Below are 22,101 nucleotides of genomic sequence, written 5' to 3'. Positions count from 1 at the left end.
CAACGGCCATTCTAAGCTGAATGTGCCTGCTCTCGTCAGATCGCAGCAGCAATGCAGCTTAAGGCTTGGCAAGTACCAGCATGGGAGACTGGCTGGGAATCCCAAGTTCCGTTGACCTTTTTGAACCTTAAAATTGTGTTAGTTTCTCTATGAGATAGTAAAAGAAGGTTCAAATTGAACAGTTGCTGTCAACGGCCATTCTAAGCTGAATTTGCCTGCTCTTGTCAGATCGCAGCAGCAATGCAGCTTAAGGCTTGGCAAGTACCAGCATGGGAGACTGGCTGGGAATCCCAAGTTCCGTTGCCCTTTTTGAACCTGAAAATTGAGTTAGTTTCTCTGTCAAAGATGGTAAAAGAAGGTTCAAATTGAACAGCTGCTGTCAACGGCCATTCTAAGCTGAATGTGCCTGCTCTCGTCAGATCGCAGCAGCAATGCAGCTTAAGGCTTGGCAAGTACCAGCATGGGAGACTGGCTGGGAATCCCAAGTTCTGTTGACCTTTTTGAACTGAAAATTGTGTTAGTTTCTCTATGAGATAGTAAAAGAAGGTTCAATTTGAACAGCCGCTGTCAACGGCCATTCTAAGCTGAATGTGCCTGCTCTCGTCAGATCGCAGCAGCAATGCAGCTTAAGGCTTGGCAAGTACCAGCATGGGAGACTGGCTGGGAATCCCAAGTTCCGTTGCCCTTTTTGAACCTGAAAATTGTATTAGTTTCTCTGTCAAAGATGGTAAAAGAAGGTTCAAATTGAACAGCTGCTGTCAACGGCCATTCTAAGCTGAATGTGCCTGCTCTCGTCAGATCGCAGCAGCAATGCAGCTTAAGGCTTGGCAAGTACCAGCATGGGAGACTGGCTGGGAATCCCAAGTTCCGTTGCCCTTTTTGAACCTGAAAATTGAGTTAGTTTCTCTGTCAAAGATGGTAAAAGAAGGTTCAAATTGAACAGCTGCTGTCAACGGCCATTCTAAGCTGAATGTGCCTGCTCTCGTCAGATCGCAGCAGCAATGCAACTTAAGGCTTGGCAAGTACCAGCATGGGAGACTGGCTGGGAATCCCAAGTTCTGTTGCCCTTTTTGAACTGAAAATTGTGTTAGTTTCTCTATGAGATAGTAAAAGAAGGTTCAATTTGAACAGCCGCTGTCAACGGCCATTCTAAGCTGAATGTGCCTGCTCTCGTCAGATCACAGCAGCAATGCAGCTTAAGGCTTGGCAAGTACCAGAATGGGAGACTGGCTGGGAATCCCAAGTTCCGTTGACCTTTTTGAACCTGAAAATTGTGTTAGTTTCTCTGTCAAAGATGGTAAAAGAAGGTTCAAATTGAACAGCTGCTGTCAACGGCCATTCTAAGCTGAATGTGCCTGCTCTCGTCAGATCACAGCAGCAATGCAGCTTAAGGCTTGGCAAGTACCAGCATGGGAGACTGGCTGGGAATCCCAAGTTCTGTTGACCTTTTTGAACTGAAAATTGTGTTAGTTTCTCTATGAGATAGTAAAAGAAGGTTCAAATTGAACAGCTGCTGTCAACGGCCATTCTAAGCTGAATGTGCCTGCTCTCGTCAGATCGCAGCAGCAATGCAGCTTAAGGCTTGGCAAGTACCAGCATGGGAGACTGGCTGGGAATCCCAAGTTCTGTTGACCTTTTTGAACCTGAAAATTGTGTTAGTTTCTCTGTCAAAGATGGTAAAATAAGGTTCAAATTAAACAGCTGCTGTCAACGGCCATTCTAAGCTGAATGTGCCTGCTCTCATCAGATTGCAGCAGCAATGCAGCTTAAGGCTTGGCAAATACCAGCATGGGAGACTGGCTGGGAATCCCAAGTTCCGTTGCCCTTTTTGAACCTGAAAATTGTATTAGTTTCTCTGTCAAAGATGGTAAAAGAAGGTTCAAATTGAACAGCTGCTGTCAACGGCCATTCTAAGCTGAATGTGCCTGCTCTCGTCAGATCGCAGCAGCAATGCAGCTTAAGGCTTGGCAAGTACCAGCATGGGAGACTGGCTGGGAATCCCAAGTTCCGTTGACCTTTTTGAACCTGAAAATTGTGTTAGTTTCTCTATGAGATAGTAAAAGAAGGTTCAAATTGAACAGCTGCTGTCAACGGCCATTCTAAGCTGAATGTGCCTGCTCTCGTCAGATCGCAGCAGCAATGCAGCTTAAGGCTTGGCAAGTACCAGCATGGGAGACTGGCTGGGAATCCCAAGTTCCGTTGACCTTTTTGAACCTGAAAATTGTGTTAGTTTCTCTATGAGATAGTAAAAGAAGGTTCAAATTGAACAGCTGCTGTCAACGGCCATTCTAAGCTGAATGTGCCTGCTCTCGTCAGATCGCAGCAGCAATGCAGCTTAAGGCTTGGCAAGTACCAGCATGGGAGACTGGCTGGGAATCCCAAGTTCCGTTGACCTTTTTGAACCTGAAAATTGTGTTAGTTTCTCTATGAGATAGTAAAAGAAGGTTCAAATTGAACAGCTGCTGTCAACGGCCATTCTAAGCTGAATGTGCCTGCTCTCGTCAGATCGCAGCAGCAATGCAGCTTAAGGCTTGGCAAGTACCAGCATGGGAGACTGGCTGGGAATCCCAAGTTCCGTTGACCTTTTTGAACCTGAAAATTGTGTTAGTTTCTCTATGAGATAGTAAAAGAAGGTTCAAATTGAACAGCTGCTGTCAACGGCCATTCTAAGCTGAATGTGCCTGCTCTCGTCAGATCTCAGCAGCAATGCAGCTTAAGGTTTGGCAAGTACCAGATTGGGAGACTGGCTGGGAATCCCAAGTTCCGTTGACCTTTTTGAACCTGAAAATTGTGTTAGTTTCTCTATGAGATAGTAAAAGAAGGTTCAAATTGAACAGCTGCTGTCAACGGCCATTCTAAGCTCAATGTGCCTGCTCTCATCAGATCGCAGCAGCAATGCAGCTTAAGGCTTGGCAAGTACCAGCATGGGAGTCTGGCTGGGAATCCCAAGTTCCGTTGACCTTTTTGAACCTGAAAATTGTGTTAGTTTCTCTATGAGATAGTAAAAGAAGGTTCAAATTGAACAGCTGCTGTCAACGGCCATTCTAAGCTGAATGTGCCTGCTCTCGTCAGATCGCAGCAGCAATGCAGCTTAAGGCTTGGCAAGTACCAGCATGGGAGTCTGGCTGGGAATCCCAAGTTCCGTTGACCTTTTTGAACCTGAAAATTGTGTTAGTTTCTCTATGAGATAGTAAAAGAAGGTTCAAATTGAACAGCTGCTGTCAACGGCCATTCTAAGCTGAATGTGCCTGCTCTCGTCAGATCGCAGCAGCAATGCAGCTTAAGGCTTGGCAAGTACCAGATTGGGAGACTGGCTGGGAATCCCAAGTTCCGTTGACCTTTTTGAACCTGAAAATTGTGTTAGTTTCTCTATGAGATAGTAAAAGAAGGTTCAAATTGAACAGCTGCTGTCAACGGCCATTCTAAGCTGAATGTGCCTGCTCTTGTCAGATCGCAGCAGCAATGCAGCTTAAGGCTTGGCAAGTACCAGCATGGGAGTCTGGCTGGGAATCCCAAGTTCCGTTGACCTTTTTGAACCTGAAAATTGTATTAGTTTCTCTGTCAAAGATGGTAAAAGAAGGTTCAAATTGAACAGCTGCTGTCAACGGCCATTCTAAGGTGAATGTGCCTGCTCTTGTCAGTTCGCAGCAGCAATGCAGCTTAAGGCTTGGCAAGTACCAGCATGGGAGACTGGCTGGGAATTCCAAGTTCCGTTGACCTTTTTGAACCTGAAAATTGTGTTAGTTTCTCTGGCAAAGATGGTAAAAGAAGGTTCAAATTGAACAGTTGCTGTCAACGGCCATTCTAAGCTGAATTTGCCTGCTCTTGTCAGATCGCAGCAGCAATGCAGCTTAAGGCTTGGCAAGTACCAGCATGGGAGACTGGCTGGGAATCCCAAGTTCCGTTGCCCTTTTTGAACCTGAAAATTGAGTTAGTTTCTCTGTCAAAGATGGTAAAAGAAGGTTCAAATTGAACAGCTGCTGTCAACGGCCATTCTAAGCTGAATGTGCCTGCTCTCGTCAGATCGCAGCAGCAATGCAGCTTAAGGCTTGGCAAGTACCAGCATGGGAGACTGGCTGGGAATCCCAAGTTCTGTTGACCTTTTTGAACTGAAAATTGTGTTAGTTTCTCTATGAGATAGTAAAAGAAGGTTCAATTTGAACAGCCGCTGTCAACGGCCATTCTAAGCTGAATGTGCCTGCTCTCGTCAGATCGCAGCAGCAATGCAGCTTAAGGCTTGGCAAGTACCAGAATGGGAGACCGGTCTGGGAATCCCAAGTTCCATTGACCTTTTTGAACCTGAAAATTGTGTTAGTTTCTCTATGAGATAGTAAAAGAAGGTTCAAATTGAACAGCTGCTGTCAACGGCCATTCTAAGCTGAATGTGCCTGCTCTCGTCAGATCGCAGCAGCAATACAGCTTAAGGCTTGGCAAGTACCAGCATGGGAGACTGGCTGGGAATCCCAAGTTCCGTTGACCTTTTTGAACCTGAAAATTGTGTTAGTTTCTCTATGAGATAGTAAAAGAAGGTTCAAATTGAACAGGTGCTGTCAACGGCCATTCTAAGCTGAATGTGCCTGCTCTCATCAGATCGCAGCAGCAATGCAGCTTAAGGCTTGGCAAATACCAGCATGGGAGTCTGGCTGGGAATCCCAAGTTCCGTTGACCTTTTTGAACCTGAAAATTGTATTAGTTTCTCTGTCAAAGATGATAAAAGAAGGTTCAAATTGAACAGCTGCTGTCAACGGCCATTCTAAGGTGAATGTGCCTGCTCTCGTCAGATCGCAGCAGCAATGCAGCTTAAGGCTTGGCAAGTACCAGCATGGGAGACTGGCTGGGAATCCCAAGTTCCGTCGACCTTTTTGAACCTTTTTGAAATTGAACAGCTGCTGTCAACGGCCATTCTAAGCTGAATGTGCCTGCTCTCGTCAGATCGCAGCAGCAATGCAGCTTAAGGCTTGGCAAGTACCAGCATGGGAGACTGGTTGGGAATCCCAAGTTCCATTGACCTTTTTGAACCTGAAAATTGTGTTAGTTTCTCTAGGAGATAGTAAAAGAAGGTTCAAATTGAACAGCTGCTGTCAACGGCCATTCTAAGCTGAATGTGCCTGCTCTCGTCAGATCGCAGCAGCAATGCAGCTTAAGGCTTGGCAAGTACCAGCATGGGAGACTGGCTGGGAATCCCAAGTTCCGTTGACCTTTTTGAACCTGAAAATTGTGTTAGTTTCTCTGGCAAAGATGGTAAAAGAAGGTTCAAATTGAACAGTTGCTATCAACGGCCATTCTAAGCTGAATTTGCCTGCTCTTGTCAGATCGCAGCAGCAATGCAGCTTAAGGCTTGGCAAGTACCAGCATGGGAGACTGGCTGGGAATCCCAAGTTCCGTTGCCCTTTTTGAACCTGAAAATTGAGTTAGTTTCTCTGTCAAAGATGGTAAAAGAAGGTTCAAATTGAACAGCTGCTGTCAACGGCCATTCTAAGCTGAATGTGCCTGCTCTCGTCAGATCGCAGCAGCAATGCAGCTTAAGGCTTGGCAAGTACCAGCATGGGAGACTGGCTGGGAATCCCAAGTTCTGTTGACCTTTTTGAACTGAAAATTGTGTTAGTTTCTCTATAAGATAGTAAAAGAAGGTTCAATTTGAACAGCCGCTGTCAACGGCCATTCTAAGCTGAATGTGCCTGCTCTCGTCAGATCGCAGCAGCAATGCAGCTTAAGGCTTGGCAAGTACCAGCATGGGAGACTGGCTGGGAATCCCAAGTTCCGTTGCCCTTTTTGAACCTGAAAATTGTATTAGTTTCTCTGTCAAAGATGGTAAAAGAAGGTTCAAATTGAACAGCTGCTGTCAACGGCCATTCTAAGCTGAATGTGCCTGCTCTCGTCAGATCGCAGCAGCAATGCAGCTTAAGGCTTGGCAAGTACCAGCATGGGAGACTGGCTGGGAATCCCAAGTTCCGTTGCCCTTTTTGAACCTGAAAATTGAGTTAGTTTCTCTGTCAAAGATGGTAAAAGAAGGTTCAAATTGAACAGCTGCTGTCAACGGCCATTCTAAGCTGAATGTGCCTGCTCTCGTCAGATCGCAGCAGCAATGCAACTTAAGGCTTGGCAAGTACCAGCATGGGAGACTGGCTGGGAATCCCAAGTTCTGTTGCCCTTTTTGAACTGAAAATTGTGTTAGTTTCTCTATGAGATAGTAAAAGAAGGTTCAATTTGAACAGCCGCTGTCAACGGCCATTCTAAGCTGAATGTGCCTGCTCTCGTCAGATCACAGCAGCAATGCAGCTTAAGGCTTGGCAAGTACCAGAATGGGAGACTGGCTGGGAATCCCAAGTTCCGTTGACCTTTTTGAACCTGAAAATTGTGTTAGTTTCTCTGTCAAAGATGGTAAAAGAAGGTTCAAATTGAACAGCTGCTGTCAACGGCCATTCTAAGCTGAATGTGCCTGCTCTCGTCAGATCACAGCAGCAATGCAGCTTAAGGCTTGGCAAGTACCAGCATGGGAGACTGGCTGGGAATCCCAAGTTCTGTTGACCTTTTTGAACTGAAAATTGTGTTAGTTTCTCTATGAGATAGTAAAAGAAGGTTCAAATTGAACAGCTGCTGTCAACGGCCATTCTAAGCTGAATGTGCCTGCTCTCGTCAGATCGCAGCAGCAATGCAGCTTAAGGCTTGGCAAGTACCAGCATGGGAGACTGGCTGGGAATCCCAAGTTCTGTTGACCTTTTTGAACCTGAAAATTGTGTTAGTTTCTCTGTCAAAGATGGTAAAATAAGGTTCAAATTAAACAGCTGCTGTCAACGGCCATTCTAAGCTGAATGTGCCTGCTCTCATCAGATTGCAGCAGCAATGCAGCTTAAGGCTTGGCAAATACCAGCATGGGAGACTGGCTGGGAATCCCAAGTTCCGTTGCCCTTTTTGAACCTGAAAATTGTATTAGTTTCTCTGTCAAAGATGGTAAAAGAAGGTTCAAATTGAACAGCTGCTGTCAACGGCCATTCTAAGCTGAATGTGCCTGCTCTCGTCAGATCGCAGCAGCAATGCAGCTTAAGGCTTGGCAAGTACCAGCATGGGAGACTGGCTGGGAATCCCAAGTTCCGTTGACCTTTTTGAACCTGAAAATTGTGTTAGTTTCTCTATGAGATAGTAAAAGAAGGTTCAAATTGAACAGCTGCTGTCAACGGCCATTCTAAGCTGAATGTGCCTGCTCTCGTCAGATCGCAGCAGCAATGCAGCTTAAGGCTTGGCAAGTACCAGCATGGGAGACTGGCTGGGAATCCCAAGTTCCGTTGACCTTTTTGAACCTGAAAATTGTGTTAGTTTCTCTATGAGATAGTAAAAGAAGGTTCAAATTGAACAGCTGCTGTCAACGGCCATTCTAAGCTGAATGTGCCTGCTCTCGTCAGATCGCAGCAGCAATGCAGCTTAAGGCTTGGCAAGTACCAGCATGGGAGACTGGCTGGGAATCCCAAGTTCCGTTGACCTTTTTGAACCTTAAAATTGTGTTAGTTTCTCTATGAGATAGTAAAAGAAGGTTCAAATTGAACAGCTGCTGTCAACGGCCATTCTAAGCTGAATGTGCCTGCTCTCGTCAGATCGCAGCAGCAATGCAGCTTAAGGCTTGGCAAGTACCAGCATGGGAGACTGGCTGGGAATCCCAAGTTCCGTTGACCTTTTTGAACCTTAAAATTGTGTTAGTTTCTCTATGAGATAGTAAAAGAAGGTTCAAATTGAACAGTTGCTGTCAACGGCCATTCTAAGCTGAATTTGCCTGCTCTTGTCAGATCGCAGCAGCAATGCAGCTTAAGGCTTGGCAAGTACCAGCATGGGAGACTGGCTGGGAATCCCAAGTTCCGTTGCCCTTTTTGAACCTGAAAATTGAGTTAGTTTCTCTGTCAAAGATGGTAAAAGAAGGTTCAAATTGAACAGCTGCTGTCAACGGCCATTCTAAGCTGAATGTGCCTGCTCTCGTCAGATCGCAGCAGCAATGCAGCTTAAGGCTTGGCAAGTACCAGCATGGGAGACTGGCTGGGAATCCCAAGTTCTGTTGACCTTTTTGAACTGAAAATTGTGTTAGTTTCTCTATGAGATAGTAAAAGAAGGTTCAATTTGAACAGCCGCTGTCAACGGCCATTCTAAGCTGAATGTGCCTGCTCTCGTCAGATCGCAGCAGCAATGCAGCTTAAGGCTTGGCAAGTACCAGCATGGGAGACTGGCTGGGAATCCCAAGTTCCGTTGCCCTTTTTGAACCTGAAAATTGTATTAGTTTCTCTGTCAAAGATGGTAAAAGAAGGTTCAAATTGAACAGCTGCTGTCAACGGCCATTCTAAGCTGAATGTGCCTGCTCTCGTCAGATCGCAGCAGCAATGCAGCTTAAGGCTTGGCAAGTACCAGCATGGGAGACTGGCTGGGAATCCCAAGTTCCGTTGCCCTTTTTGAACCTGAAAATTGAGTTAGTTTCTCTGTCAAAGATGGTAAAAGAAGGTTCAAATTGAACAGCTGCTGTCAACGGCCATTCTAAGCTGAATGTGCCTGCTCTCGTCAGATCGCAGCAGCAATGCAACTTAAGGCTTGGCAAGTACCAGCATGGGAGACTGGCTGGGAATCCCAAGTTCTGTTGCCCTTTTTGAACTGAAAATTGTGTTAGTTTCTCTATGAGATAGTAAAAGAAGGTTCAATTTGAACAGCCGCTGTCAACGGCCATTCTAAGCTGAATGTGCCTGCTCTCGTCAGATCACAGCAGCAATGCAGCTTAAGGCTTGGCAAGTACCAGAATGGGAGACTGGCTGGGAATCCCAAGTTCCGTTGACCTTTTTGAACCTGAAAATTGTGTTAGTTTCTCTGTCAAAGATGGTAAAAGAAGGTTCAAATTGAACAGCTGCTGTCAACGGCCATTCTAAGCTGAATGTGCCTGCTCTCGTCAGATCACAGCAGCAATGCAGCTTAAGGCTTGGCAAGTACCAGCATGGGAGACTGGCTGGGAATCCCAAGTTCTGTTGACCTTTTTGAACTGAAAATTGTGTTAGTTTCTCTATGAGATAGTAAAAGAAGGTTCAAATTGAACAGCTGCTGTCAACGGCCATTCTAAGCTGAATGTGCCTGCTCTCGTCAGATCGCAGCAGCAATGCAGCTTAAGGCTTGGCAAGTACCAGCATGGGAGACTGGCTGGGAATCCCAAGTTCTGTTGACCTTTTTGAACCTGAAAATTGTGTTAGTTTCTCTGTCAAAGATGGTAAAATAAGGTTCAAATTAAACAGCTGCTGTCAACGGCCATTCTAAGCTGAATGTGCCTGCTCTCATCAGATTGCAGCAGCAATGCAGCTTAAGGCTTGGCAAATACCAGCATGGGAGACTGGCTGGGAATCCCAAGTTCCGTTGCCCTTTTTGAACCTGAAAATTGTATTAGTTTCTCTGTCAAAGATGGTAAAAGAAGGTTCAAATTGAACAGCTGCTGTCAACGGCCATTCTAAGCTGAATGTGCCTGCTCTCGTCAGATCGCAGCAGCAATGCAGCTTAAGGCTTGGCAAGTACCAGCATGGGAGACTGGCTGGGAATCCCAAGTTCCGTTGACCTTTTTGAACCTGAAAATTGTGTTAGTTTCTCTATGAGATAGTAAAAGAAGGTTCAAATTGAACAGCTGCTGTCAACGGCCATTCTAAGCTGAATGTGCCTGCTCTCGTCAGATCGCAGCAGCAATGCAGCTTAAGGCTTGGCAAGTACCAGCATGGGAGACTGGCTGGGAATCCCAAGTTCCGTTGACCTTTTTGAACCTGAAAATTGTGTTAGTTTCTCTATGAGATAGTAAAAGAAGGTTCAAATTGAACAGCTGCTGTCAACGGCCATTCTAAGCTGAATGTGCCTGCTCTCGTCAGATCGCAGCAGCAATGCAGCTTAAGGCTTGGCAAGTACCAGCATGGGAGACTGGCTGGGAATCCCAAGTTCCGTTGACCTTTTTGAACCTGAAAATTGTGTTAGTTTCTCTATGAGATAGTAAAAGAAGGTTCAAATTGAACAGCTGCTGTCAACGGCCATTCTAAGCTGAATGTGCCTGCTCTCGTCAGATCGCAGCAGCAATGCAGCTTAAGGCTTGGCAAGTACCAGCATGGGAGACTGGCTGGGAATCCCAAGTTCCGTTGACCTTTTTGAACCTTAAAATTGTGTTAGTTTCTCTATGAGATAGTAAAAGAAGGTTCAAATTGAACAGCTGCTGTCAACGGCCATTCTAAGCTGAATGTGCCTGCTCTCGTCAGATCGCAGCAGCAATGCAGCTTAAGGTTTGGCAAGTACCAGATTGGGAGACTGGCTGGGAATCCCAAGTTCCGTTGACCTTTTTGAACCTGAAAATTGTGTTAGTTTCTCTATGAGATAGTAAAAGAAGGTTCAAATTGAACAGCTGCTGTCAACGGCCATTCTAAGCTCAATGTGCCTGCTCTCATCAGATCGCAGCAGCAATGCAGCTTAAGGCTTGGCAAGTACCAGCATGGGAGTCTGGCTGGGAATCCCAAGTTCCGTTGACCTTTTTGAACCTGAAAATTGTATTAGTTTCTCTGTCAAAGATGGTAAAAGAAGGTTCAAATTGAACAGCTGCTGTCAACGGCCATTCTAAGGTGAATGTGCCTGCTCTCGTCAGATCGCAGCAGCAATGCAGCTTAAGGCTTGGCAAGTACCAGCATGGGAGACTGGCTGGGAATCCCAAGTTCCGTTGACCTTTTTGAACCTGAAAATTGTGTTAGTTTCTCTATGAGATAGTAAAAGAAGGTTCAAATTGAACAGCTGCTGTCAACGGCCATTCTAAGCTGAATGTGCCTGCTCTCGTCAGATCGCAGCAGCAATGCAGCTTAAGGCTTGGCAAGTACCAGCATGGGAGACTGGCTGGGAATCCCAAGTTCCGTTGACCTTTTTGAACCTGAAAATTGTGTTAGTTTCTCTATGAGATAGTAAAAGAAGGTTCAAATTGAACAGCTGCTGTCAACGGCCATTCTAAGCTGAATGTGCCTGCTCTCGTCAGATCGCAGCAGCAATGCAGCTTAAGGCTTGGCAAGTACCAGCATGGGAGACTGGCTGGGAATCCCAAGTTCCGTTGACCTTTTTGAACCTGAAAATTGTGTTAGTTTCTCTATGAGATAGTAAAAGAAGGTTCAAATTGAACAGCTGCTGTCAACGGCCATTCTAAGCTGAATGTGCCTGCTCTCGTCAGATCGCAGCAGCAATGCAGCTTAAGGCTTGGCAAGTACCAGCATGGGAGACTGGCTGGGAATCCCAAGTTCCGTTGACCTTTTTGAACCTGAAAATTGTGTTAGTTTCTCTATGAGATAGTAAAAGAAGGTTCAAATTGAACAGCTGCTGTCAACGGCCATTCTAAGCTGAATGTGCCTGCTCTCGTCAGATCGCAGCAGCAATGCAGCTTAAGGCTTGGCAAGTACCAGCATGGGAGACTGGCTGGGAATCCCAAGTTCCGTTGACCTTTTTGAACCTGAAAATTGTGTTAGTTTCTCTATGAGATAGTAAAAGAAGGTTCAAATTGAACAGCTGCTGTCAACGGCCATTCTAAGCTGAATGTGCCTGCTCTCGTCAGATCTCAGCAGCAATGCAGCTTAAGGTTTGGCAAGTACCAGATTGGGAGACTGGCTGGGAATCCCAAGTTCCGTTGACCTTTTTGAACCTGAAAATTGTGTTAGTTTCTCTATGAGATAGTAAAAGAAGGTTCAAATTGAACAGCTGCTGTCAACGGCCATTCTAAGCTCAATGTGCCTGCTCTCATCAGATCGCAGCAGCAATGCAGCTTAAGGCTTGGCAAGTACCAGCATGGGAGTCTGGCTGGGAATCCCAAGTTCCGTTGACCTTTTTGAACCTGAAAATTGTGTTAGTTTCTCTATGAGATAGTAAAAGAAGGTTCAAATTGAACAGCTGCTGTCAACGGCCATTCTAAGCTGAATGTGCCTGCTCTCGTCAGATCGCAGCAGCAATGCAGCTTAAGGCTTGGCAAGTACCAGCATGGGAGTCTGGCTGGGAATCCCAAGTTCCGTTGACCTTTTTGAACCTAAAAAATTGTGTTAGTTTCTCTATGAGATAGTAAAAGAAGGTTCAAATTGAACAGCTGCTGTCAACGGCCATTCTAAGCTGAATGTGCCTGCTCTCGTCAGATCGCAGCAGCAATGCAGCTTAAGGCTTGGCAAGTACCAGATTGGGAGACTGGCTGGGAATCCCAAGTTCCGTTGACCTTTTTGAACCTGAAAATTGTGTTAGTTTCTCTATGAGATAGTAAAAGAAGGTTCAAATTGAACAGCTGCTGTCAACGGCCATTCTAAGCTGAATGTGCCTGCTCTTGTCAGATCGCAGCAGCAATGCAGCTTAAGGCTTGGCAAGTACCAGCATGGGAGTCTGGCTGGGAATCCCAAGTTCCGTTGACCTTTTTGAACCTGAAAATTGTATTAGTTTCTCTGTCAAAGATGGTAAAAGAAGGTTCAAATTGAACAGCTGCTGTCAACGGCCATTCTAAGGTGAATGTGCCTGCTCTTGTCAGTTCGCAGCAGCAATGCAGCTTAAGGCTTGGCAAGTACCAGCATGGGAGACTGGCTGGGAATTCCAAGTTCCGTTGACCTTTTTGAACCTGAAAATTGTGTTAGTTTCTCTGGCAAAGATGGTAAAAGAAGGTTCAAATTGAACAGTTGCTGTCAACGGCCATTCTAAGCTGAATTTGCCTGCTCTTGTCAGATCGCAGCAGCAATGCAGCTTAAGGCTTGGCAAGTACCAGCATGGGAGACTGGCTGGGAATCCCAAGTTCCGTTGCCCTTTTTGAACCTGAAAATTGAGTTAGTTTCTCTGTCAAAGATGGTAAAAGAAGGTTCAAATTGAACAGCTGCTGTCAACGGCCATTCTAAGCTGAATGTGCCTGCTCTCGTCAGATCGCAGCAGCAATGCAGCTTAAGGCTTGGCAAGTACCAGCATGGGAGACTGGCTGGGAATCCCAAGTTCTGTTGACCTTTTTGAACTGAAAATTGTGTTAGTTTCTCTATGAGATAGTAAAAGAAGGTTCAATTTGAACAGCCGCTGTCAACGGCCATTCTAAGCTGAATGTGCCTGCTCTCGTCAGATCGCAGCAGCAATGCAGCTTAAGGCTTGGCAAGTACCAGAATGGGAGACTGGCTGGGAATCCCAAGTTCCATTGACCTTTTTGAACCTGAAAATTGTGTTAGTTTCTCTATGAGATAGTAAAAGAAGGTTCAAATTGAACAGCTGCTGTCAACGGCCATTCTAAGCTGAATGTGCCTGCTCTCGTCAGATCGCAGCAGCAATACAGCTTAAGGCTTGGCAAGTACCAGCATGGGAGACTGGCTGGGAATCCCAAGTTCCGTTGACCTTTTTGAACCTGAAAATTGTGTTAGTTTCTCTATGAGATAGTAAAAGAAGGTTCAAATTGAACAGGTGCTGTCAACGGCCATTCTAAGCTGAATGTGCCTGCTCTCATCAGATCGCAGCAGCAATGCAGCTTAAGGCTTGGCAAATACCAGCATGGGAGTCTGGCTGGGAATCCCAAGTTCCGTTGACCTTTTTGAACCTGAAAATTGTATTAGTTTCTCTGTCAAAGATGATAAAAGAAGGTTCAAATTGAACAGCTGCTGTCAACGGCCATTCTAAGGTGAATGTGCCTGCTCTCGTCAGATCGCAGCAGCAATGCAGCTTAAGGCTTGGCAAGTACCAGCATGGGAGACTGGCTGGGAATCCCAAGTTCCGTCGACCTTTTTGAACCTTTTTGAAATTGAACAGCTGCTGTCAACGGCCATTCTAAGGTGAATGTGCCTGCTCTCGTCAGATCGCAGCAGCAATGCAGCTTAAGGCTTGGCAAGTACCAGCATGGGAGACTGGTTGGGAATCCCAAGTTCCATTGACCTTTTTGAACCTGAAAATTGTGTTAGTTTCTCTAGGAGATAGTAAAAGAAGGTTCAAATTGAACAGCTGCTGTCAACGGCCATTCTAAGCTGAATGTGCCTGCTCTCGTCAGATCGCAGCAGCAATGCAGCTTAAGGCTTGGCAAGTACCAGCATGGGAGACTGGCTGGGAATCCCAAGTTCCGTTGCCCTTTTTGAACCTGAAAATTGAGTTAGTTTCTCTGGCAAAGATGGTAAAAGAAGGTTCAAATTGAACAGTTGCTATCAACGGCCATTCTAAGCTGAATTTGCCTGCTCTTGTCAGATCGCAGCAGCAATGCAGCTTAAGGCTTGGCAAGTACCAGCATGGGAGACTGGCTGGGAATCCCAAGTTCCGTTGCCCTTTTTGAACCTGAAAATTGAGTTAGTTTCTCTGTCAAAGATGGTAAAAGAAGGTTCAAATTGAACAGCTGCTGTCAACGGCCATTCTAAGCTGAATGTGCCTGCTCTCGTCAGATCGCAGCAGCAATGCAGCTTAAGGCTTGGCAAGTACCAGCATGGGAGACTGGCTGGGAATCCCAAGTTCTGTTGACCTTTTTGAACTGAAAATTGTGTTAGTTTCTCTATAAGATAGTAAAAGAAGGTTCAATTTGAACAGCCGCTGTCAACGGCCATTCTAAGCTGAATGTGCCTGCTCTCGTCAGATCGCAGCAGCAATGCAGCTTAAGGCTTGGCAAGTACCAGCATGGGAGACTGGCTGGGAATCCCAAGTTCCGTTGCCCTTTTTGAACCTGAAAATTGTATTAGTTTCTCTGTCAAAGATGGTAAAAGAAGGTTCAAATTGAACAGCTGCTGTCAACGGCCATTCTAAGCTGAATGTGCCTGCTCTCGTCAGATCGCAGCAGCAATGCAGCTTAAGGCTTGGCAAGTACCAGCATGGGAGACTGGCTGGGAATCCCAAGTTCCGTTGCCCTTTTTGAACCTGAAAATTGAGTTAGTTTCTCTGTCAAAGATGGTAAAAGAAGGTTCAAATTGAACAGCTGCTGTCAACGGCCATTCTAAGCTGAATGTGCCTGCTCTCGTCAGATCGCAGCAGCAATGCAACTTAAGGCTTGGCAAGTACCAGCATGGGAGACTGGCTGGGAATCCCAAGTTCTGTTGCCCTTTTTGAACTGAAAATTGTGTTAGTTTCTCTATGAGATAGTAAAAGAAGGTTCAATTTGAACAGCCGCTGTCAACGGCCATTCTAAGCTGAATGTGCCTGCTCTCGTCAGATCACAGCAGCAATGCAGCTTAAGGCTTGGCAAGTACCAGAATGGGAGACTGGCTGGGAATCCCAAGTTCCGTTGACCTTTTTGAACCTGAAAATTGTGTTAGTTTCTCTGTCAAAGATGGTAAAAGAAGGTTCAAATTGAACAGCTGCTGTCAACGGCCATTCTAAGCTGAATGTGCCTGCTCTCGTCAGATCACAGCAGCAATGCAGCTTAAGGCTTGGCAAGTACCAGCATGGGAGACTGGCTGGGAATCCCAAGTTCTGTTGACCTTTTTGAACTGAAAATTGTGTTAGTTTCTCTATGAGATAGTAAAAGAAGGTTCAAATTGAACAGCTGCTGTCAACGGCCATTCTAAGCTGAATGTGCCTGCTCTCGTCAGATCGCAGCAGCAATGCAGCTTAAGGCTTGGCAAGTACCAGCATGGGAGACTGGCTGGGAATCCCAAGTTCTGTTGACCTTTTTGAACCTGAAAATTGTGTTAGTTTCTCTGTCAAAGATGGTAAAATAAGGTTCAAATTAAACAGCTGCTGTCAACGGCCATTCTAAGCTGAATGTGCCTGCTCTCATCAGATTGCAGCAGCAATGCAGCTTAAGGCTTGGCAAATACCAGCATGGGAGACTGGCTGGGAATCCCAAGTTCCGTTGCCCTTTTTGAACCTGAAAATTGTATTAGTTTCTCTGTCAAAGATGGTAAAAGAAGGTTCAAATTGAACAGCTGCTGTCAACGGCCATTCTAAGCTGAATGTGCCTGCTCTCGTCAGATCGCAGCAGCAATGCAGCTTAAGGCTTGGCAAGTACCAGCATGGGAGACTGGCTGGGAATCCCAAGTTCCGTTGACCTTTTTGAACCTGAAAATTGTGTTAGTTTCTCTATGAGATAGTAAAAGAAGGTTCAAATTGAACAGCTGCTGTCAACGGCCATTCTAAGCTGAATGTGCCTGCTCTCGTCAGATCGCAGCAGCAATGCAGCTTAAGGCTTGGCAAGTACCAGCATGGGAGACTGGCTGGGAATCCCAAGTTCCGTTGACCTTTTTGAACCTGAAAATTGTGTTAGTTTCTCTATGAGATAGTAAAAGAAGGTTCAAATTGAACAGCTGCTGTCAACGGCCATTCTAAGCTGAATGTGCCTGCTCTCGTCAGATCGCAGCAGCAATGCAGCTTAAGGCTTGGCAAGTACCAGCATGGGAGACTGGCTGGGAATCCCAAGTTCCGTTGACCTTTTTGAACCTTAAAATTGTGTTAGTTTCTCTATGAGATAGTAAAAGAAGGTTCAAATTGAACAGCTGCTGTCAACGGCCATTCTAAGCTGAATGTGCCTGCTCTCGTCAGATCGCAGCAGCAATGCAGCTTAAGGCTTGGCAAGTACCAGCATGGGAGACTGGCTGGGAATCCCAAGTTCCGTTGACCTTTTTGAACCTTAAAATTGTGTTAGTTTCTCTATGAGATAGTAAAAGAAGGTTCAAATTGAACAGTTGCTGTCAACGGCCATTCTAAGCTGAATTTGCCTGCTCTTGTCAGATCGCAGCAGCAATGCAGCTTAAGGCTTGGCAAGTACCAGCATGGGAGACTGGCTGGGAATCCCAAGTTCCGTTGCCCTTTTTGAACCTGAAAATTGAGTTAGTTTCTCTGTCAAAGATGGTAAAAGAAGGTTCAAATTGAACAGCTGCTGTCAACGGCCATTCTAAGCTGAATGTGCCTGCTCTCGTCAGATCGCAGCAGCAATGCAGCTTAAGGCTTGGCAAGTACCAGCATGGGAGACTGGCTGGGAATCCCAAGTTCTGTTGACCTTTTTGAACTGAAAATTGTGTTAGTTTCTCTATGAGATAGTAAAAGAAGGTTCAATTTGAACAGCCGCTGTCAACGGCCATTCTAAGCTGAATGTGCCTGCTCTCGTCAGATCGCAGCAGCAATGCAGCTTAAGGCTTGGCAAGTACCAGCATGGGAGACTGGCTGGGAATCCCAAGTTCCGTTGCCCTTTTTGAACCTGAAAATTGTATTAGTTTCTCTGTCAAAGATGGTAAAAGAAGGTTCAAATTGAACAGCTGCTGTCAACGGCCATTCTAAGCTGAATGTGCCTGCTCTCGTCAGATCGCAGCAGCAATGCAGCTTAAGGCTTGGCAAGTACCAGCATGGGAGACTGGCTGGGAATCCCAAGTTCCGTTGCCCTTTTTGAACCTGAAAATTGAGTTAGTTTCTCTGTCAAAGATGGTAAAAGAAGGTTCAAATTGAACAGCTGCTGTCAACGGCCATTCTAAGCTGAATGTGCCTGCTCTCGTCAGATCGCAGCAGCAATGCAACTTAAGGCTTGGCAAGTACCAGCATGGGAGACTGGCTGGGAATCCCAAGTTCTGTTGCCCTTTTTGAACTGAAAATTGTGTTAGTTTCTCTATGAGATAGTAAAAGAAGGTTCAATTTGAACAGCCGCTGTCAACGGCCATTCTAAGCTGAATGTGCCTGCTCTCGTCAGATCACAGCAGCAATGCAGCTTAAGGCTTGGCAAGTACCAGAATGGGAGACTGGCTGGGAATCCCAAGTTCCGTTGACCTTTTTGAACCTGAAAATTGTGTTAGTTTCTCTGTCAAAGATGGTAAAAGAAGGTTCAAATTGAACAGCTGCTGTCAACGGCCATTCTAAGCTGAATGTGCCTGCTCTCGTCAGATCACAGCAGCAATGCAGCTTAAGGCTTGGCAAGTACCAGCATGGGAGACTGGCTGGGAATCCCAAGTTCTGTTGACCTTTTTGAACTGAAAATTGTGTTAGTTTCTCTATGAGATAGTAAAAGAAGGTTCAAATTGAACAGCTGCTGTCAACGGCCATTCTAAGCTGAATGTGCCTGCTCTCGTCAGATCGCAGCAGCAATGCAGCTTAAGGCTTGGCAAGTACCAGCATGGGAGACTGGCTGGGAATCCCAAGTTCTGTTGACCTTTTTGAACCTGAAAATTGTGTTAGTTTCTCTGTCAAAGATGGTAAAATAAGGTTCAAATTAAACAGCTGCTGTCAACGGCCATTCTAAGCTGAATGTGCCTGCTCTCATCAGATTGCAGCAGCAATGCAGCTTAAGGCTTGGCAAATACCAGCATGGGAGACTGGCTGGGAATCCCAAGTTCCGTTGCCCTTTTTGAACCTGAAAATTGTATTAGTTTCTCTGTCAAAGATGGTAAAAGAAGGTTCAAATTGAACAGCTGCTGTCAACGGCCATTCTAAGCTGAATGTGCCTGCTCTCGTCAGATCGCAGCAGCAATGCAGCTTAAGGCTTGGCAAGTACCAGCATGGGAGACTGGCTGGGAATCCCAAGTTCCGTTGACCTTTTTGAACCTGAAAATTGTGTTAGTTTCTCTATGAGATAGTAAAAGAAGGTTCAAATTGAACAGCTGCTGTCAACGGCCATTCTAAGCTGAATGTGCCTGCTCTCGTCAGATCGCAGCAGCAATGCAGCTTAAGGCTTGGCAAGTACCAGCATGGGAGACTGGCTGGGAATCCCAAGTTCCGTTGACCTTTTTGAACCTGAAAATTGTGTTAGTTTCTCTATGAGATAGTAAAAGAAGGTTCAAATTGAACAGCTGCTGTCAACGGCCATTCTAAGCTGAATGTGCCTGCTCTCGTCAGATCGCAGCAGCAATGCAGCTTAAGGCTTGGCAAGTACCAGCATGGGAGACTGGCTGGGAATCCCAAGTTCCGTTGACCTTTTTGAACCTGAAAATTGTGTTAGTTTCTCTATGAGATAGTAAAAGAAGGTTCAAATTGAACAGCTGCTGTCAACGGCCATTCTAAGCTGAATGTGCCTGCTCTCGTCAGATCGCAGCAGCAATGCAGCTTAAGGCTTGGCAAGTACCAGCATGGGAGACTGGCTGGGAATCCCAAGTTCCGTTGACCTTTTTGAACCTGAAAATTGTGTTAGTTTCTCTATGAGATAGTAAAAGAAGGTTCAAATTGAACAGCTGCTGTCAACGGCCATTCTAAGCTGAATGTGCCTGCTCTCGTCAGATCGCAGCAGCAATGCAGCTTAAGGCTTGGCAAGTACCAGCATGGGAGACTGGCTGGGAATCCCAAGTTCCGTTGACCTTTTTGAACCTTAAAATTGTGTTAGTTTCTCTATGAGATAGTAAAAGAAGGTTCAAATTGAACAGCTGCTGTCAACGGCCATTCTAAGCTGAATGTGCCTGCTCTCGTCAGATCGCAGCAGCAATGCAGCTTAAGGTTTGGCAAGTACCAGATTGGGAGACTGGCTGGGAATCCCAAGTTCCGTTGACCTTTTTGAACCTGAAAATTGTGTTAGTTTCTCTATGAGATAGTAAAAGAAGGTTCAAATTGAACAGCTGCTGTCAACGGCCATTCTAAGCTCAATGTGCCTGCTCTCATCAGATCGCAGCAGCAATGCAGCTTAAGGCTTGGCAAGTACCAGCATGGGAGTCTGGCTGGGAATCCCAAGTTCCGTTGACCTTTTTGAACCTGAAAATTGTATTAGTTTCTCTGTCAAAGATGGTAAAAGAAGGTTCAAATTGAACAGCTGCTGTCAACGGCCATTCTAAGGTGAATGTGCCTGCTCTCGTCAGATCGCAGCAGCAATGCAGCTTAAGGCTTGGCAAGTACCAGCATGGGAGACTGGCTGGGAATCCCAAGTTCCGTTGACCTTTTTGAACCTGAAAATTGTGTTAGTTTCTCTATGAGATAGTAAAAGAAGGTTCAAATTGAACAGCTGCTGTCAACGGCCATTCTAAGCTGAATGTGCCTGCTCTCGTCAGATCGCAGCAGCAATGCAGCTTAAGGTTTGGCAAGTACCAGATTGGGAGACTGGCTGGGAATCCCAAGTTCCGTTGACCTTTTTGAACCTGAAAATTGTGTTAGTTTCTCTATGAGATAGTAAAAGAAGGTTCAAATTGAACAGCTGCTGTCAACGGCCATTCTAAGCTCAATGTGCCTGCTCTCATCAGATCGCAGCAGCAATGCAGCTTAAGGCTTGGCAAGTACCAGCATGGGAGTCTGGCTGGGAATCCCAAGTTCCGTTGACCTTTTTGAACCTGAAAATTGTATTAGTTTCTCTGTCAAAGATGGTAAAAGAAGGTTCAAATTGAACAGCTGCTGTCAACGGCCATTCTAAGGTGAATGTGCCTGCTCTCGTCAGATCGCAGCAGCAATGCAGCTTAAGGCTTGGCAAGTACCAGCATGGGAGACTGGCTGGGAATCCCAAGTTCCGTTGACCTTTTTGAACCTGAAAATTGTGTTAGTTTCTCTATGAGATAGTAAAAGAAGGTTCAAATTGAACAGCTGCTGTCAACGGCCATTCTAAGCTGAATGTGCCTGCTCTCGTCAGATCGCAGCAGCAATGCAGCTTAAGGCTTGGCAAGTACCAGCATGGGAGACTGGCTGGGAATCCCAAGTTCCGTTGACCTTTTTGAACCTGAAAATTGTGTTAGTTTCTCTATGAGATAGTAAAAGAAGGTTCAAATTGAACAGCTGCTGTCAACGGCCATTCTAAGCTGAATGTGCCTGCTCTCGTCAGATCGCAGCAGCAATGCAGCTTAAGGCTTGGCAAGTACCAGCATGGGAGACTGGCTGGGAATCCCAAGTTCCGTTGACCTTTTTGAACCTGAAAATTGTGTTAGTTTCTCTATGAGATAGTAAAAGAAGGTTCAAATTGAACAGCTGCTGTCAACGGCCATTCTAAGCTGAATGTGCCTGCTCTCGTCAGATCGCAGCAGCAATGCAGCTTAAGGCTTGGCAAGTACCAGCATGGGAGACTGGCTGGGAATCCCAAGTTCCGTTGACCTTTTTGAACCTTAAAATTGTGTTAGTTTCTCTATGAGATAGTAAAAGAAGGTTCAAATTGAACAGCTGCTGTCAACGGCCATTCTAAGCTGAATGTGCCTGCTCTCGTCAGATCGCAGCAGCAATGCAGCTTAAGGTTTGGCAAGTACCAGATTGGGAGACTGGCTGGGAATCCCAAGTTCCGTTGACCTTTTTGAACCTGAAAATTTTGTTAGTTTCTCTATGAGATAGTAAAAGAAGGTTCAAATTGAACAGCTGCTGTCAACGGCCATTCTAAGCTCAATGTGCCTGCTCTCATCAGATCGCAGCAGCAATGCAGCTTAAGGCTTGGCAAGTACCAGCATGGGAGTCTGGCTGGGAATCCCAAGTTCCGTTGACCTTTTTGAACCTGAAAATTGTATTAGTTTCTCTGTCAAAGATGGTAAAAGAAGGTTCAAATTGAACAGCTGCTGTCAACGGCCATTCTAAGGTGAATGTGCCTGCTCTCGTCAGATCGCAGCAGCAATGCAGCTTAAGGCTTGGCAAGTACCAGCATGGGAGACTGGCTGGGAATCCCAAGTTCCGTTGACCTTTTTGAACCTGAAAATTGTGTTAGTTTCTCTGGCAAAGATGGTAAAAGAAGGTTCAAATTGAACAGTTGCTGTCAACGGCCATTCTAAGCTGAATTTGCCTGCTCTTGTCAGATCGCAGCAGCAATGCAGCTTAAGGCTTGGCAAGTACCAGCATGGGAGACTGGCTGGGAATCCCAAGTTCCGTTGCCCTTTTTGAACCTGAAAATTGAGTTAGTTTCTCTGTCAAAGATGGTAAAAGAAGGTTCAAATTGAACAGCTGCTGTCAACGGCCATTCTAAGCTGAATGTGCCTGCTCTCGTCAGATCGCAGCAGCAATGCAGCTTAAGGCTTGGCAAGTACCAGCATGGGAGACTGGCTGGGAATCCCAAGTTCTGTTGACCTTTTTGAACTGAAAATTGTGTTAGTTTCTCTATGAGATAGTAAAAGAAGGTTCAATTTGAACAGCCGCTGTCAACGGCCATTCTAAGCTGAATGTGCCTGCTCTCGTCAGATCGCAGCAGCAATGCAGCTTAAGGCTTGGCAAGTACCAGAATGGGAGACTGGCTGGGAATCCCAAGTTCCGTTGACCTTTTTGAACCTGAAAATTGTGTTAGTTTCTCTATGAGATAGTAAAAGAAGGTTCAAATTG

The 22,101-nt window shown here is 45.7% G+C and overlaps 20 pseudogenes; all 20 read left to right on the top strand.

The window, feature by feature from the left end:
• Positions 1-4,740: 4,740 nt before the first annotated feature.
• Positions 4,741-4,859, top strand: LOC140112782 (5S ribosomal RNA; annotated as a pseudogene).
• Positions 4,860-13,615: 8,756 nt separating this feature from the next.
• On the top strand, positions 13,616-13,734 carry LOC140112781 (5S ribosomal RNA; annotated as a pseudogene).
• A 4,777-nt stretch (positions 13,735-18,511) lies between these two features.
• Positions 18,512-18,630, top strand: LOC140113561 (5S ribosomal RNA; annotated as a pseudogene).
• A 70-nt stretch (positions 18,631-18,700) lies between these two features.
• LOC140113559 (5S ribosomal RNA) lies at positions 18,701-18,819 on the top strand (annotated as a pseudogene).
• A 70-nt stretch (positions 18,820-18,889) lies between these two features.
• Positions 18,890-19,008, top strand: LOC140113558 (5S ribosomal RNA; annotated as a pseudogene).
• A 70-nt stretch (positions 19,009-19,078) lies between these two features.
• LOC140113557 (5S ribosomal RNA) lies at positions 19,079-19,197 on the top strand (annotated as a pseudogene).
• A 70-nt stretch (positions 19,198-19,267) lies between these two features.
• On the top strand, positions 19,268-19,386 carry LOC140105352 (5S ribosomal RNA; annotated as a pseudogene).
• Positions 19,387-19,456: 70 nt separating this feature from the next.
• LOC140108710 (5S ribosomal RNA) lies at positions 19,457-19,575 on the top strand (annotated as a pseudogene).
• Positions 19,576-19,647: 72 nt separating this feature from the next.
• LOC140106425 (5S ribosomal RNA) lies at positions 19,648-19,766 on the top strand (annotated as a pseudogene).
• Positions 19,767-19,836: 70 nt separating this feature from the next.
• LOC140105341 (5S ribosomal RNA) lies at positions 19,837-19,955 on the top strand (annotated as a pseudogene).
• Positions 19,956-20,025: 70 nt separating this feature from the next.
• On the top strand, positions 20,026-20,144 carry LOC140108688 (5S ribosomal RNA; annotated as a pseudogene).
• A 72-nt stretch (positions 20,145-20,216) lies between these two features.
• LOC140106420 (5S ribosomal RNA) lies at positions 20,217-20,335 on the top strand (annotated as a pseudogene).
• Positions 20,336-20,405: 70 nt separating this feature from the next.
• Positions 20,406-20,524, top strand: LOC140113556 (5S ribosomal RNA; annotated as a pseudogene).
• Positions 20,525-20,594: 70 nt separating this feature from the next.
• Positions 20,595-20,713, top strand: LOC140113555 (5S ribosomal RNA; annotated as a pseudogene).
• A 70-nt stretch (positions 20,714-20,783) lies between these two features.
• LOC140113554 (5S ribosomal RNA) lies at positions 20,784-20,902 on the top strand (annotated as a pseudogene).
• A 70-nt stretch (positions 20,903-20,972) lies between these two features.
• LOC140105330 (5S ribosomal RNA) lies at positions 20,973-21,091 on the top strand (annotated as a pseudogene).
• A 70-nt stretch (positions 21,092-21,161) lies between these two features.
• LOC140108677 (5S ribosomal RNA) lies at positions 21,162-21,280 on the top strand (annotated as a pseudogene).
• Positions 21,281-21,352: 72 nt separating this feature from the next.
• LOC140106413 (5S ribosomal RNA) lies at positions 21,353-21,471 on the top strand (annotated as a pseudogene).
• Positions 21,472-21,734: 263 nt separating this feature from the next.
• Positions 21,735-21,853, top strand: LOC140095931 (5S ribosomal RNA; annotated as a pseudogene).
• Positions 21,854-21,922: 69 nt separating this feature from the next.
• Positions 21,923-22,041, top strand: LOC140106614 (5S ribosomal RNA; annotated as a pseudogene).
• Positions 22,042-22,101: the final 60 nt, after the last annotated feature.

This window comes from Engystomops pustulosus, chromosome 1 (genome assembly GCF_040894005.1).
Source record: "Engystomops pustulosus chromosome 1, aEngPut4.maternal, whole genome shotgun sequence".
In the NCBI taxonomy this organism is placed as follows: Eukaryota; Metazoa; Chordata; class Amphibia; order Anura; family Leptodactylidae; genus Engystomops; species Engystomops pustulosus.
The sequence above is the reverse complement of the archived record's forward strand: the minus strand, read 5'-3'. Positions and strand labels throughout refer to the sequence as shown.